The 15121-nt window shown below is 42.9% G+C and overlaps 1 protein-coding gene across 4 annotated transcripts in view; it reads left to right on the forward strand.

Moving 5' to 3' along the window:
- Positions 1-15121, forward strand: part of HIVEP3 (HIVEP zinc finger 3) — a 564242-nt gene that overhangs the window by 71843 nt on the left and 477278 nt on the right. The gene's annotated exons all lie outside the window — the stretch shown is intronic.

Below are 15121 nucleotides of genomic sequence, written 5' to 3' on the forward strand. Positions count from 1 at the left end.
CCTTATGAGAGACCCGGGGTGAGGACCTTGATTGCAGCCTGAAGAGACCCTAAAGCTGATAATGAAGACCAAGCTAAACCTGCCCTGGATTCTTGACCCAGAGAAATGGAAATAATAAATGTGTATTGTTGTAAATTTCTCAGATTAGGGGGTAATTTCTTATTCAACAGTTGATAACTAATGTATGCTCTAATGCCTTTGTCCCTCACCAAGGCCTCATACATCTTTGGAAGTAGAGTCCATGCTGTCTGCTTTCTTGCCTTCATGATTTTCCTGTGGACTTTACTTAGAAGGCTTTCATCTGTCTTCTTCACATGAAAAATTCTTGTTTGCCTTTATGTCTTAAGCACTTAAACACTTGCATATCATAAGGTTTCAATCAATGCTTTTACATTTTAATCGTTGAAAAGGATTTCAAAAGTAACAATTATTATTTGGAAGAACCCACTTATAGACAAGGGGCTTCTCAGGTGGAGTTAGTGGGGCCACAAAGAGTTGGACATATCTGAGCGACTGAACACACACAGCCCCCGCCCACACACACACACACACACACAGACAAAGTGCTTGAGTTCAGTTCAGTCCAGTCGCTCAGTCGTGTCCGACTGTTTGCGACCCCATGAATTGCAGCACGCCAGGCCTCCCTGTCCGTCACCAACTCCCGGAGTTCACTCAGACTCACGTCCATCGAGTCAGTGATGCCGTCCAGCCCGGATACTCAAACACTTTAAACAATTTAATTCAGTAGGTGTTTATTTAGAATCTGCCTGAGTCAGGTCCTGTGGATAGGAAGATGCCAAGAACCAGAAAGCTTTGTTTTGAACATGGAGTGCTGCTTTTGTACACGTTCAACCCACAGCTGATTAATTCCTACTTACCTTTCACATCTCATCAGTTATGTGTCACCCATTTAAGGCACTTTTCTTTGACTCTCAAAATAGATCAGGTCTACTTGTTAGATGCATTCATTGATTTGGAAACATGCCCTCCGTTGTAATTAAATAATTAATTGTGTGAGTGAAAGTTTAATATCCATCATCCCTATTGGACTGTGGGCTCCGGGAGGCCAGGGACCTTCCCTTTCCTCATTCATCCTTGAATCTTTATGACTGTTTGGTCCCATGCCTTGACTCTCGTAGGAGGCTAATAAATATTTGCTGGATCACTGTTGACCCAGTTTTCCCTGGACCACAGAAGATCACATTCTGGGTGGGTGGCTACAACGGCAGTCCAGCATGATGGCAAGAGCCATGACATAGGTCTTGGTACTGGGTGCAGTGGGGGTAGGGGGGATGGCACAGCTGAGGTATGAAAGACATCAGAGATGAAATGGTCATTGAGCTGGGTTTTGAAGTAGAAACAGCAGTTTGTGAAGTGGAGGAAGGTGGACTCAGTGAGAGGTAGGGCTTTCCTACATGAGAACAAAGGCAGGGACGATCCTGGTGGATTAGAACAGAACTTCCCAGCATAGAGTGAGCTGTGGTGACCCCGGCTGCCTTGAAGAGGTACGGGTTTGCCTCCTTATTGACCCTTGTCTATTTATCCCCATGTACCCTCAAAGATTATTATTTTCTGAGTGTGCCTTGACCTGAAAAAGTTTGAGAGGCACTGGATCAGCTTCAGATGAAACAGAGCAGGTAGGATACAGGATTTGGCGAAGATGAGCCTAGAGAAAAGGCTGTGAGTGGACTGCAAAGTGCATCCATTCTCTGCTCATGAGTTTGAATTTTGCACCGTGGGAAGTGGTAAGACAGTAGCAGTTGGATCTTCTCTCTCCCAGTCTCCTCCTCAATCTTCTTAAGATTATTCCTAGACTTTGTATATGTGTTGTAGATTTTATTAATGTGGCCAAAATGAATAACTTTTATAAGTTCTACCTGTTGATTCTCAGGGGCACAACACCAAAATCCTGTGCTGTGGCAAATTTCACTCTCGTGTGGTGACACGTTGGTACATTGGATCAGCTATGATTGCATTATTAACACAAGTATTGTGTTAGCCAAAAAGTTTGGGTTTTTCCATAAAATGTTATAGAACTTTTGGCCAACCCAATAATTTACTGCAACTAATAAAACATTGTTGATGTTTTCACAATATGCCATAATTGTTTTTAAAAGACTTAATTTTTTCTAGAGCATTTTTATGTTTACATCAAAATTGAGAGGAAGGTACAGAAATTTTCCACATACTCCTTGCCTCCTTTATCAACATCCCCCACCTGCGAGGTACATTTGTTACCAAGGATGAACTGACATTGATACAGCATAATTACCCAGAGTCCACGGTGTACCTTAGGGTTCACTCTCGTACATTCTGTGGGTTTGGACGAATGCATGAGGAAATATACTCATCATTATACTATCATGCAAAGTATTTTCAGTGCCCTAAGAATCCTCCCTGCTCTGCCTGTTCATCTCCCCTCCCTTGACTCCTGGCAACCACTTATCTTTTCACTGTCTCCATAGTTTTGCATTTTCTAGGAAGAATGTCATATTGTTGGAATCGTACAGTATGTAGCCTTTTCAGATTGGCTTCGCTCACCTACCAATATGCGTTTAATGTTCTTCCATGTCTTTTCATGACTTGATAGCTCTTTTTTTTTTAGTTCTGAAAAATATTCTATTGTTTGGCTATACCACAATTTATCCACTCACCTACCAAAAGACATCCTGGTTATTTCCACATTTTGACAATTATTAATAAGGTTACTGTAAACTACTATGTGCAGGTTTTCATGTGGAAATCACTAAATTTAAAAAATTAAATCAGGTTTACAGTTTTTCCTAGATCAAATCGTAGGGCTGCTGTAGTTAAGTATCACAAACCGAGTGGCTTAGAACAACAGAAATATATTATTCCAAAGTTCTGGAGGCTAAAAGTCCAAAATCAAGGTGTCAAGAGGGTTATGCTCCCTCTGAAACCTGTAGAGTTGTATTCTATTATATATATATATATATATCTCCCATCTTTTTTTTTTTTTTTTGGCTATACTGCGTGGCTTGCAGGATTTTAATTCTCCAACCAGGGGTTGACCCTGCACCCTTGACAGTGACAGCATGAAGTCCTAACCACAGACAACTAGAGAAGTTGTGTATACTGTATCTTCTTTATCCATTCACCTGCTGATGGACATTAAAGTTGTTTTGGCTATTGTTGATAGTGCTGATATGAACATGGAGGTGTATGTACCTTTTCAAATTAGGCTTTCCTCTGCATATATGCCCAGGAGTGGGATTGCTGTTAGTAGATCAGATGGCAACTCTATTTTTAGTTTTTTAAGAAACCTCCGTACTGTAAGGTTTCTTAAAAACCTTCATACTGTTTTCCATAGTGGCCACCCTAATTTATATTCCCACCAACAATGTAGAAGGGTTCTGTTTTCTCCACACCCTCTACACCATTTATTATTTGCAGGTTTTTTGATGACACCCATTCTAACTGGTGTGAGGTGATAAATCATTGTAGCTTTGACTTGCATTTCTCTAATAATTAGTGATGTTGAGCATCTATTCATGTGCCTATTGGCCATCTGTATCCATATATCTTTTTTTTTGAGGGACACTGTTCAATCCATAGAAACAAAATTTTTACCAATTTGGATTTTAATATTCTTTTTTGGTCAGAATAAACTGGTTGAGTTTTGCATTTCACCTACAGTCATAGTATGTCAGAATCTGAATATGTCCATGAAAGTGTTACACTTGTGAATTTGAATCTACCAGGCAGACAAAAAATTTTGAGAACCGGTGCTATAATATAACCTTGTCTAACTGATGATCCCCTTAAATCTTAAAGACTTTTTGCTTCTCTTTCATCCATAGGAAGCTGGGCCTTTATGGCTAGGCCACACTGAGGCACTGGTCATCAACTGGAGAGATTTTGCCCGATGGGATATTTGGCAATGTTTGGAGGCATTTTTGGCTGTCACAGCCAGTGGCTGGGGTGAAGGGCTACTGGCGTCTAGTTGGTAGATGCCAAGGATACTAGTAAATAAACATCATGCAGTGAACAGGAGAGGCCCCCACAAATAAGCTGTTTGGTTCAGAATGTCAGTCGTGCTGGTGTTGAGAAATCCTGAAATGGTGGGTTTTGTGGGCCTCCACATCTAGGGTGGTCGTAATAAAATGGTTGATCTGAATTAGATCAGGCTCTGGTGATTCCTTCTCTTAGAAATGTTTCAAGGTTGACTTTCTAAGAGACTCTGATAGTCTCAATTCATTTGCCAGTCTGGTTAGTGTGATGAAGTGAGTTTGAATGTAGACTCAAGTCAGTATCCCAGAGTCAGTATCTAAAGTTGTTCAAAAATGAGTAAGAGTTTCAGTATCCCATCTGGTCCCACTTTATGGACTAGAGAAAAGTGAAAGTGAAGTCGCTCAGTCATGTCCGACTCTTTGCGACCCCAGGACTGTAGCCTACCAGGCTTCTCCATCCATGGGATTCTCCAGGCAAGAATATTGGAGTGAGTTACCATTTCCTTCTCCAGGGGATCTTCCCCGACCCAGGGATCGAACCCGGGTCTCCCACATTGGAGGCAGATGCTTTATCCTCTGAGCTACCAGGGAAGCAGAAAGATACATAATTACTTTCATATACTCATGGTCCAGTGAAGCCCCAGGGATACTCAGGAAATACAGTTTTGATTAACAACAAGGCTAATGTGAAATTAACACCAACACATGAGTTGTTGAATAATTTGATAAGAAATTTCCTTTCCCAATAAATTTATATTCCATTTTAAAAAGGCACTAGATAATGATTATTCTTTGTATATTGTGAATTATCTTCAAATATTCATTTGGATCACTGGACCCAGGAAAGCTGAGCCCTCATAGCCAAGACTGACCCTGAATAAGCCCTGGATTTGACGTCTACTTTCGTCTGGACACCTGGCCCCTGGTTCCTCTTCTTGTTTTGCATGGCTCTTCACTTTGGTCCTGATCATGTATGGGTAAATATCTACAGTCCTTTCTCTTTTAGGTTTGAGTTTATTTTCTATATTCCTGGCTTAAATGAATCATTGGTGCTTTTTACTTATAACTATTCTTAGATGGATCACTATCTGTCCCTTTTTGAAGGGATTTCTGATCTCTTATCTCAAGGGACTTATAAATTAACTCTTGGCTTCTGTTGCCTCTCATTCTAGGTAATGGCTGCTGAGGAGATTTTCTGTCTATCCATTGTCCTCTTTTTCAGGCACTCAGGGCACCTGACAACATTTCATTCTATGGAGGCTGATTAATGAAAGCCCTTGAGGTCATTTGTTACATGTCTTTAGGGCCTCAGAAAAGGGACCTATATCACTAATTGGGCTTAGTTGAAATGAAAGGAGAGGAATATTGAAATTTCAGGATAAGTGTGTTATTGGAAAATGCTGCTATGCTAAAGCTGAAACTCCAGTACTTTGGCCACCTCATGCGAAGAGCTGACTCATTGGAAAAGACTCTGATGCTGGGAGGGATTCGGGGCAGGAGGAGAAGGGGACGACAGAGGATGCTGGATGGCATCACTGACTCGATGGACGTGAGTCTGAGTGAACTCCGGGAGTTGGTGATGGACAGGGAGGCCTGGCGTGCTGCGATTCATGGGGTCGCAAAGAGTTGAACACGACTGAGCTACTGATCTGATCTGATCTGATCTGATATTAATAATCATCATGAAGCCCCTTTAATTATAAATTATGAAGTAGCCTATTCTTGGGAACAGGGAATGTTTTCCTCTTTCCTCTTGGATCAGTTATTGCCATCATGCTATATAACAACAATAACAACAACAAAAATCCCACAAAATCTCAGTGGCCTAGAGCTATAAGCATTTATTTCTCATTCATGCATCTGCAAGTCAGTTTGGCTGAAGTTAAACTAATCTGGACTGGCTATAGGTTGCATGTTTTGTTTATGTCTGCTACACACATCTCTCACTTTTCTTGTATCTGTGACTTGTTTGCACCCAAGACATGCTCTTCTTCTGATGATGGCAGAAGTACAAGATGCAAAATCCCATTGGCCAAAACAAGTGATGTGACTAAGCTCAGTATCAGTAGGTATCCTGGTTACTATTGCTATGGAAAAAATTTTCCTAAACCATAGTGGCTTAAGTAGTAGCAATCATTTTATTGTTTCTCATGGTTCCTCTGGGTCAGGAATTCAGGAAGGGTTCCACTGGGTGGTCCTGGCTCAGGGTCACTGGTACAGTTGCAGCCTGAAGATGCTTGGGGTTGGCATAAGAGGGGGCTGGCCATTATTCTTAGGCTTCTGCACATGATCTTTCTCTATGGGCTAGCTTGGCCTTTCTCAGCTTGGTGACTGAAGGGCTGTCAGACTGCTCACAAGGAGGCTTAGAACTCTAGCACAATTGTTCTGGAGAACCAAGTGGAAGCTACGTTGTTCTTTCTGACCAGCCTTGGAAGTCACATAGCATCACTTCTGCCGCTCTTGTTTGGTTAAAACGGTCACGAAAGCCTGCCCACATTCAAGGGGAAGAGATACAGTTCCCAACTCTTGATTCAAAGGGTGTTAAGGTTACATTGTAAGAAGCACATGAGGGATGGGATACAGTGCTGCAGCTATTTTTGGAAAATATAGTCTGCTGCAGTGGAGCAGATGGGATTCTCTGCCCACAGTGGAGGAGAGGAGAGTAGATATTTGCTAAACACAAACCTAGACTATCTTATGTCTTTAGGATTTTATGTGGAATGCACACGGCTTCCCAGGTATCACTAGTTGTTAAGAACCCACCTGCCAATGCAGGAGACATAAGAGATGCAGGTTCAATCCCTGACTTGGGAAAATTCCCTGGAGGACGGTGTGGCAACCCACTCCAGTATTCTCACCTGGAGAATCCCATTGATAGAGGAGCCTGGAGGGCTGCAGTCCATAGGGTCACAGAGCACTGGACACGACTGAAGTGACTTAGCCTGCAAGCATGTGGGATGATGTGCAGAAATGTACACTGGATAGCTCTACTAGGTTGGGTACCCAGAAGCATGGCGAGATGGGAGCATGTGCAAGAGATTTATTGAGGGATTGCTCTTATGAAACGCCTAATGGGATGAGAGAAGCAGCGTAGGACAGGAAGAAACTAGTGCTGGATTTGGAAGAAGTCTGGCTTCAGCTTATGTTAAGGACTGAAAGTTTGTGTTCCCCCAGCTCATATGTTGAAATCCTAACCCTCAATGTGAATGATATTAGGAATGGGGCTTTGGGGAGGGAGGTAATTTAATCATCATCATGATGGTTGGGAATGCGTTTATAATGAGGTTCCAGAGAGTGTTCTAGCTTTTTGTCCCGCCATATGAGGATATAGGAAAAAAGCAGTCTTTAACTTGTTAAGGAGTTACAAGTTGTGTTTCATTAGAACACAACCATGTAGCACCCTGATCTTGGACTCCCAGAGATGTGAGAAATCAATTTCTGTAGTTTATAAGTTATTGCTGACTCATTGGAAAAGACCCTGATGCTGGGAAAGATTGGGGGCAGGAGGAGAAGGGGACGACAGAGGATGAGATGGTTGGATGGCATCACCGACTTGATGGACATGGGTTTGCGTGGACTCCGGGAGTTAATGATGGACAGGGAGGCCTGGCATGCTGTGGTTCATGGGGTCGCAAAGAGTTGGACACGACTGAGTGACTGAACTGAACTGGTAAGTTATCAGTCTATGGGACCTTGTTATATCAGCCTGAACTAAGAACCTAACTCCATGAGGAAGAAGCTCTAGAGTGTGAATTGTACTATAGAGTATTTACTACCTTGAGGCAAAGGGGTTGAACTTTTATTTCCCTGCATCATTCAGTCACGGGTATCCCTTCAGGGAGCAAGGAAATGCATTTCTAGAAAAGGCAGCTCCCATTAGCTAAGAAGAATCCTCTAGAGAGGGGTACAGGTGTGAGCCATAAGCAGCCAACACCTCTAGCAGGAGGATGGGTAGACCTGCTGGTGAATGGGGATCAGAGGGGATACCAGTAGTGTCTGCCGCACTGTACCATTCAGATCCTTGCACCTTGTACCATTCAGATCCACTGGTTCTTACTTTAAGTTTACTCTGTCCTCTCACATCTTGTTCAGGATTCTTCTTGGTCAGAATTTGGGGGTTAGTGGGATAAACTACAGCTTCCATTGTTGTAGTGGGTCCTGAGACTCTAACTTGGACCCGTCATCTCCCTTGTCTGCTATCCTTTCTAAAATTTCCTCCCTTGGCTAGCACATCTGCTGATTAAGGTGGCTTGTCTGGTAAAGTGAGTCATCCCTGAGGGGTCTGAGCCTCTGGTTACCATGCCCTTATCAGGCAGTGGTTGATGTACTTGACAATGTACAGTTAAGGTTGGGCATTGACATACCAAGACATACTCTGTGGATCATCTGTCAGGCTATCACATATCATCCATATTCCTTTCTGTCCTGTTATATAGCAGCATCACAACTTTCTTATGATGGTCATGGTCAAACCCCCTTGCCAGTAACACAACTCAATTTCTTTCTCTGCTTTAGGAATGCATAACCAAGAGTAATCAGGCAGGCAGCAGCTATAGCTTTGTTTATAGCTTTAATTTTAGCAGAAACTGTGTCCTGTGATGGAAGCATCTCTAAGACCCACAAAGGCTAAACTGTTAAATATCATAAACACAGATTTCACAAGTGCTACTGGGAGTTTTAGTGAGTAGGGTTACTCTCACTCTGCCTCTCTTGGCTCCCAGACCTATATTCTGTTCATTGGGATCAAGCCCCATATTATGGCTCTTATTTAAAGTGTATGTTGTTCAGTCACTCAGTTGTGTCCTACAGTTTGTGATTCAATGGACTGCAGTATGCTGGTCCTCCCTGTCCTTCACTGTCTCCTGGAGTTTGCTCAGACTCATGTCCATTGAGTCAGTGATGCCATCCAACCATCTCATCCTCTGTCACCCCCTTCTCCTCCTGCCCTCAATTTTTCCTAGCATCAGAGTCTTTTCCAATGAGTTGGCTCTTCACATCAGGTGGCCAAAGAATTGAAGCTTCAGCTTCAGCATCAGTCCTTTCAATGAATATTCAAGGTTTATTTCCTTTAGTACTGACTGGTTTGATCTCCTTGATGTCCAAGGGACTCTCAAGAGTCTTCTCCAGAACCATAATTCAAAAGCATCAATTCTTCAGTTCTCAGCCTTCTTTATGGTCCAACTCTCATAACCATACACGACTACTGGGAAAACCATAGCTTTGACTCTACGCATCTCTGCCGGCCAAGCGATGTCTCTGCTTTTTAATGTGCTATGTAGGTTTGAAATAGCTTTTCTTCCAAGGAGCAAGTGTCTCTTCATTTCATGTCTCCTGTCACCATCCACAGTGATTTTGGAGCCCAAGAAAATAAAATCTGCCATCATATGCTGCCTGCCCCCAAATAGTGTCTCATCTGTGCAGGTATAATGTCTAAGCTTACACCTTAGTTGTGCTGCCACGGTTATTGCAGTGTTCTGGCACGCCAGCAGTTTCTGATGGATTGCTAAGTAGTGGGACCAGAGGGCCACACAATCCTGTGCCCATGTGCACCTTCTTCGCTGCAGAGTGATTTCTTTGTCCAAAGTGAATTTATGCAGGATCAGGCTTTCGAATCCTTGGATGATGGTGATGGCTGAGGCCTACAGGCAGGAAAAGTAAATTCATATCTAGAATATTTGACAATCAGAAAGTTGAAATATTACCCTTTTCAAGATAGAAGGGAAGCAACTCATTGCCAACTAGCCAGTTGGTCTCCTCTAAGGACATACCATGTTGGGGGCCCAGTACTGGCCTTTATGTTCGGCAGATTGAACATTTAGCAGCAGAGTAGCTAGAGAAGGCTTGGAGAGTGGGAGCCTGTATGTTGGACACATGTGTAGCCTATGTTCCTGTCATCATGGTGGCTTCATTCATGAAACTGCCCCAGCACATTCCTGGGCAACTCTCAAAACTAGTAGCCTTCTATGCCCCCCATTATACAGATGAGAAACGTATGTTCAGAGGAGGTAAATAATTTTTCGAGGTCTTGGAGCCAGTGCAGGGTGGCTCAGGAGTTCGTAGGCACCATTTCCGTGGAACCATGTTGCCTCTTCTGTGCTTTCAGACTGATTTCCATGGCATCTATGCACAGAAGGAAAAGTCACCTGTGGTTGATTCAGATAAGATCAGATCAGTCACTCAGTCGTGTCCGACTCTTTGCGACCCCATGAATCGCAGCACACCAGGCCTCCCTGTCCATCACCAACTCCCGGAGTTCACTCAGACTCACGTCCATCGAGTCAGTGATGCCATCCAGCCATCTCATCCTCTGTCATCCCCTTCTCCTCCTGCCCCCAATCCCTCCCGGCATCAGAGTCTTTTCCAATGAGTCAACTCTTCGCGTCAGGTGGCCAAAGTACTGGAGTTTCAACTTTAGCATCATTCCTTCCAAAGAAATCCCGGGGCTGATCTCCTTCAGAATGGGCTGGTTGGATCTCCTTGCAGTGGTTGATTGCATGTGGGTAAACTGGCTTGCCCTTGAAATGCCAGATGTAGATCAGTTTTAGCTTTTCAGAATAGGCTCTGACTCAGGTAACTGTACTGTTCAAGGACAGGGGCGGGTGTTGTGTCCTGCTCTGACTTGAGTGATTCAGACTATGAGCTGGCTAAATCTGGGAGGATTTTTTCATTGTATTATAACCTTTTAGGTATTCATCTTATCCCTTAGCTAAAAATAGATCTGAACCATGAACAAACCCTTCTGAAACCCTTCTCCTCCACTACCCTTCTGAGTTTTCTGTGTCCAATCTAGATAATAGGATGACTGCATCTTGAACTTTTCTCTCTTTGCCCAGTTTGTCCTTGAATGGTGAGTTCTCCCAGGTACTTGCAGATGGACTGGGACATTAAGGACATGGTTGGCTCAGAGAGGTTCATTCACTTGCCTGAGCTGTTTGTATGTGGGAACCAGGACTTGACCCCAAATGGCTTGGCTCCAGAGCCCCCACTTTGTTCTGCTGTATCAGACTAGGGCTGTGCAAAATATATTTTATATTTATTGGCAACTATGGATGAGAAACTCCTACCTGCTTGTTTAGCAGTGTTTTATAGAATTAATGACTGTTTGGGGATTGGATCAAGATTAGTGTAATACAATTTTGGATAGTATTCCACTTGCTTTGATGGAATGGACTTTTAGTTACCTGCATAAAGATTTTTATGGCAAAAATTTAACTTTTCTTGGGATGTAAGACTTTTTTTTTTAACTTTCGTTTATAGTGGCTTATGGATTATTGGGAGGTAAATTTTTAGAAAGGATGGTAAAAACATAAATGATTTCCCTTACTTTATTGAGTAAAGAAAAATAAATCACTGGATCCTTCCATGCTAATATAATTAATTTCACATGTAAGTTTACCTTCTAAGTGTGTCTGTGTGTATGTGTGTGTATATATATGTATCAGTTCAGTTCAGTCGCTCAGTCGTGTCCGACTCTTTGTGACCCCATGAATCGCAGCACGCCAGGCCTCCCTGTCCATCACCAACTCCCGGAGTTCTCCCAGACTCACGTCCATCGAGTCAGTGATGCCATCCAGCCATCTCATCCTCTGTCATCCCCTTCTCCTCCTGTCCCCAATCCCTCCCAGCATCAGAGTCTTTTCCAATGAGTCAACTCTTTGTATGAGGTGGCCAAAGTACTGGAGTTTCAGCTTTAGCATCATTCCTTCCAAAGAAATCCCGGGGCTGATCTCCTTCAGAATGGGCTGGTTGGATCTCCTTGCAGTCCAAGGGACTCTCAAGAGTCTTCTCCAACACCACAGTTCAAAAGCATCAATTCTTCGGCGCTCAGCCTTCTTCACAGTCCAACTCTCACATCCATGCATGACCACAGGAAAAACCATAACCTTGACTAGACGAACCTTTGTTGGCAAAGTTATGTCTCTGCTTTTGAATATGCTATCTAGGTTGGTCATAACTTTCATTCCAAGGAGTAAGCGTCTTTTAATTTCATGGCTGCAGTCACCATCTGCAGTGATTTTGGAGCCCCCCAAAATAAAGTCTGCCACTGTTTCCACTGTTTCCCCATCTATTTCCCATGAACTGATGGGACCAGATGCCATGATCTTTGTTTTCTGAATGTTGAGGTTTAAGCCAACTTTTTCACTCTCCACTTTCACTTTCATCAAGAGGCTCTTTAGTTCCTCTTCACTTTCTGCCATAAGGGTGGTGTCATCTGCATATCTGAGGTTATTGATATTTCTCCCGGCAATCTTGATTCCAGCTTGTGTTTCTTCCAGCCCAGCATTTCTCATGATGTACTCTGCATATAAGTTAAATAAGCAGGGTAACAATATACAGCCTTGACGAACTCCTTTTCCTATTTGGAACCAGTCTGTTGTTCCATGTCCAGTTCTAACTGTTGCTTCCTGACCTGCATACAAATTTCTCAAGAGGCAGATCAGGTGGTCTGGTATTCCCATCTCTTGAAGAATTTTCCACAGTTTATTGTGATCCACACAGTCAAAGGCTTTGGCATAGTCAATAAAGCAGAAATAGATGTTTTTCTGGAACTCTCTTGCTTTTTCGATGATCCAGTGGATGTTGGCAATTTGATCTGTGGTTCCTCTGCCTTTTCTAAAACCAGCTTCAACATCAGGAAGTTCATGGTTCACGGATTGCTGAAGCCTGGCTTGGAGAATTTTGAGCATTACTCTACTAGCGTGTGAGAGGAGTGCAATTGTGCGGTAGTTTGAGCATTCTTTGGCATTGCCTTTCTTTGGGATTGGAATGAAAACTGACCTTTTCCAGTCCTGTGGCCACTGCTGAGTTTTCCAAGTTTGCTGGCATATTGAGCGCAGCACTTTCACAGCATCATCTTTCAGGATTTGGAATAGCTCAACTGGAATTCCATCACCTCAATAACTTTGTTCGTAGTGATGCTTTCTAAGGCCCACTTGACTTCACATTCCAGGATGTCTGGCTCTAGGTCAGTGATCACACCATCGTGATTATCTGGGTCGTGAAGATCTTTTTTGTACAGTTCTTCTGTGTATTCTTGCAATCTTCTGCTTCTGTTAGGTCCATACCATTTCTGTCCTTTATTGAGCCCATCTTTGCATGAAATGTTCCCTTGGTGTCTTTAATTTTCTTGAAGAGATCTCTAGTCTTTCCCATTCTGTTGTTTTCCTCTATTTCTTTGCATTGATCACTGAAGAAGGCTTTCTTATCTCTTCTTGCTATTCTTTGGAACTCTGCATTCAGATGCTTATATCTTTCCTTTTCTCCTTTGCTTTTCGCTTCTCTTCTTTTCACAGCTATTTGTAAGGCCTCCCCAGACAGCCATTTTGCTTTTTTGCATATCTTTTCCATGGGGATGGTCTTGATAAAAAAAAAATAAATAAAACATATGTACATATATATGTGTGCACACACACATATATATGTACATATGTTTTATTTTTCTTTTACAAAATGGATATAGGTTTCTTTTGACTAAAAGAAAATTTCAGCCCCCTTCCCCACCCCTTGTAAGGCTTTTTGACAATCTGAGGGATTCACTTCCTGTCAACCTGAACACAGAGAAAGCCATTTGGAAAATGTATGTAAATGACAAAACACAAAAGCAAGAGGACCTTCCCTTTCCTTCAAAGTTGATATTATAGCTTTAGTAATTTGTTTCAAGTACTACTTAAAAACTGTGCCACTGTATAATTAAACAAAAATAAAAATGACTTTCCAACTCTATACATACCTTTTGGGCCTGTATCTCTTTTTATTACCATTAGTGGAAATACTTTTGAGTTGTTCATGCCCCTCCACCTTGCCAAAGCAATTGCTCTGTGTTCTAGAAGAAAAAATAGAGTAGCCTTGGCGCTCTATGAACACCAAGCACACTTGCATGGGAACAAGACACTAAGATATCATACTTAGATTGATGTTTGGCATGAATTTGTACCTCTGGTGTATTAGCATAGCCGACCTGGAGTGGCTGCAGTTACAGAAGCTCCTGGAATAGAGTCAAATGTAGAACCTGCTTTCTGTTGCTTTCATTTTAGAGATCCTGACACAAGGAGTCTTTGAGTTCTTGTTTCAGATCAGCCCACATTTCTCCTAAGAACTCATAGCCCCCTGGACTATTCTATCTCCTCCTGACCATACAAGAATAGATTGTTGGCTGCAGAGTAGTACGTACTCTTCTGCAGACTACCACAGCTCAGCCTCCTTCTCCTAAAGGCAGAACATGGTCATCTTGCCTGGTTTCTCTCCCCAGCCAGGCGTCCACAGATACAGAATATTTCTAGGTTTGAGCTCAAGAGAGAAAATCCAGTGTGATGCTGCCTTAGCTTTTCATGTTCTCCTAACTTATAATTTCCTGCAGGATATTTACACCAGGGAAGTAATTGATGCTAGAGCCTTGTGCTGTTAGCACCAAAGGGATAATGACTCCCTTGGTGAATTCAGCCTTTGCTATTTTCAACTTCTGCTGGAAGTGACTCCTGGCTACCAATCTAGATCATTTGAGGAGGGAAGGAAGGGATCCCGGGTGGCTCCTCTGTCTCTTTTGAGTGTGGAAGGGTTCCAGAATTTTCCTTTCATTTCCAGATCGTCATCAGAAATAATTTAAGTCCCAGAGGCCCTTTTCTAACCAGCCTAACCCCTGAGTCATTCCTGTGTACTCCCCATCTCCTGCAATGATTGTATTCCTCTGTCCATTCGTAATTTTAATTATGCGTTTACTCAATGGGTTTCCCTTCTGGTGAACTTCTCCTGGTAACTCATTAAACCTCTGAGTCACACATTCATTATTAAAGAGGGGGTGAGGTGGGGAAATGAAAGAACGGAAAGGAGCTGTGCCCTGGGAGGAACTTGGGGAGTATCTCTGTGGTTGAGTGTAGCTGAGTCTCTGGAGGCCTCAGTTAGCTCTTCTCCCATCTAGGATGTACCCCGCACTGCAGGGCGCTGTTCCGACTGTAGGGAGGTTATTGGTCAGGTTGGCTTGAAATTGAGTTTTTACCATGGTAGGAGACTACTTACAATTTTGGTGAAAGTCCTTCCCTCCTGCTTAACCCTGCCCTTTGGAATTCAGATCAGATCAGATCAGATCAGTCGCTCAGTCGTGTCCGACTCTTTGCGACCCCATGAATCTCAGCACGCCAGGCCTCCCTGTCCAT

This window comes from Bos javanicus, chromosome 3, assembly GCF_032452875.1.
Source record: "Bos javanicus breed banteng chromosome 3, ARS-OSU_banteng_1.0, whole genome shotgun sequence".
NCBI lineage: Eukaryota > Metazoa > Chordata > Mammalia > Artiodactyla > Bovidae > Bos > Bos javanicus.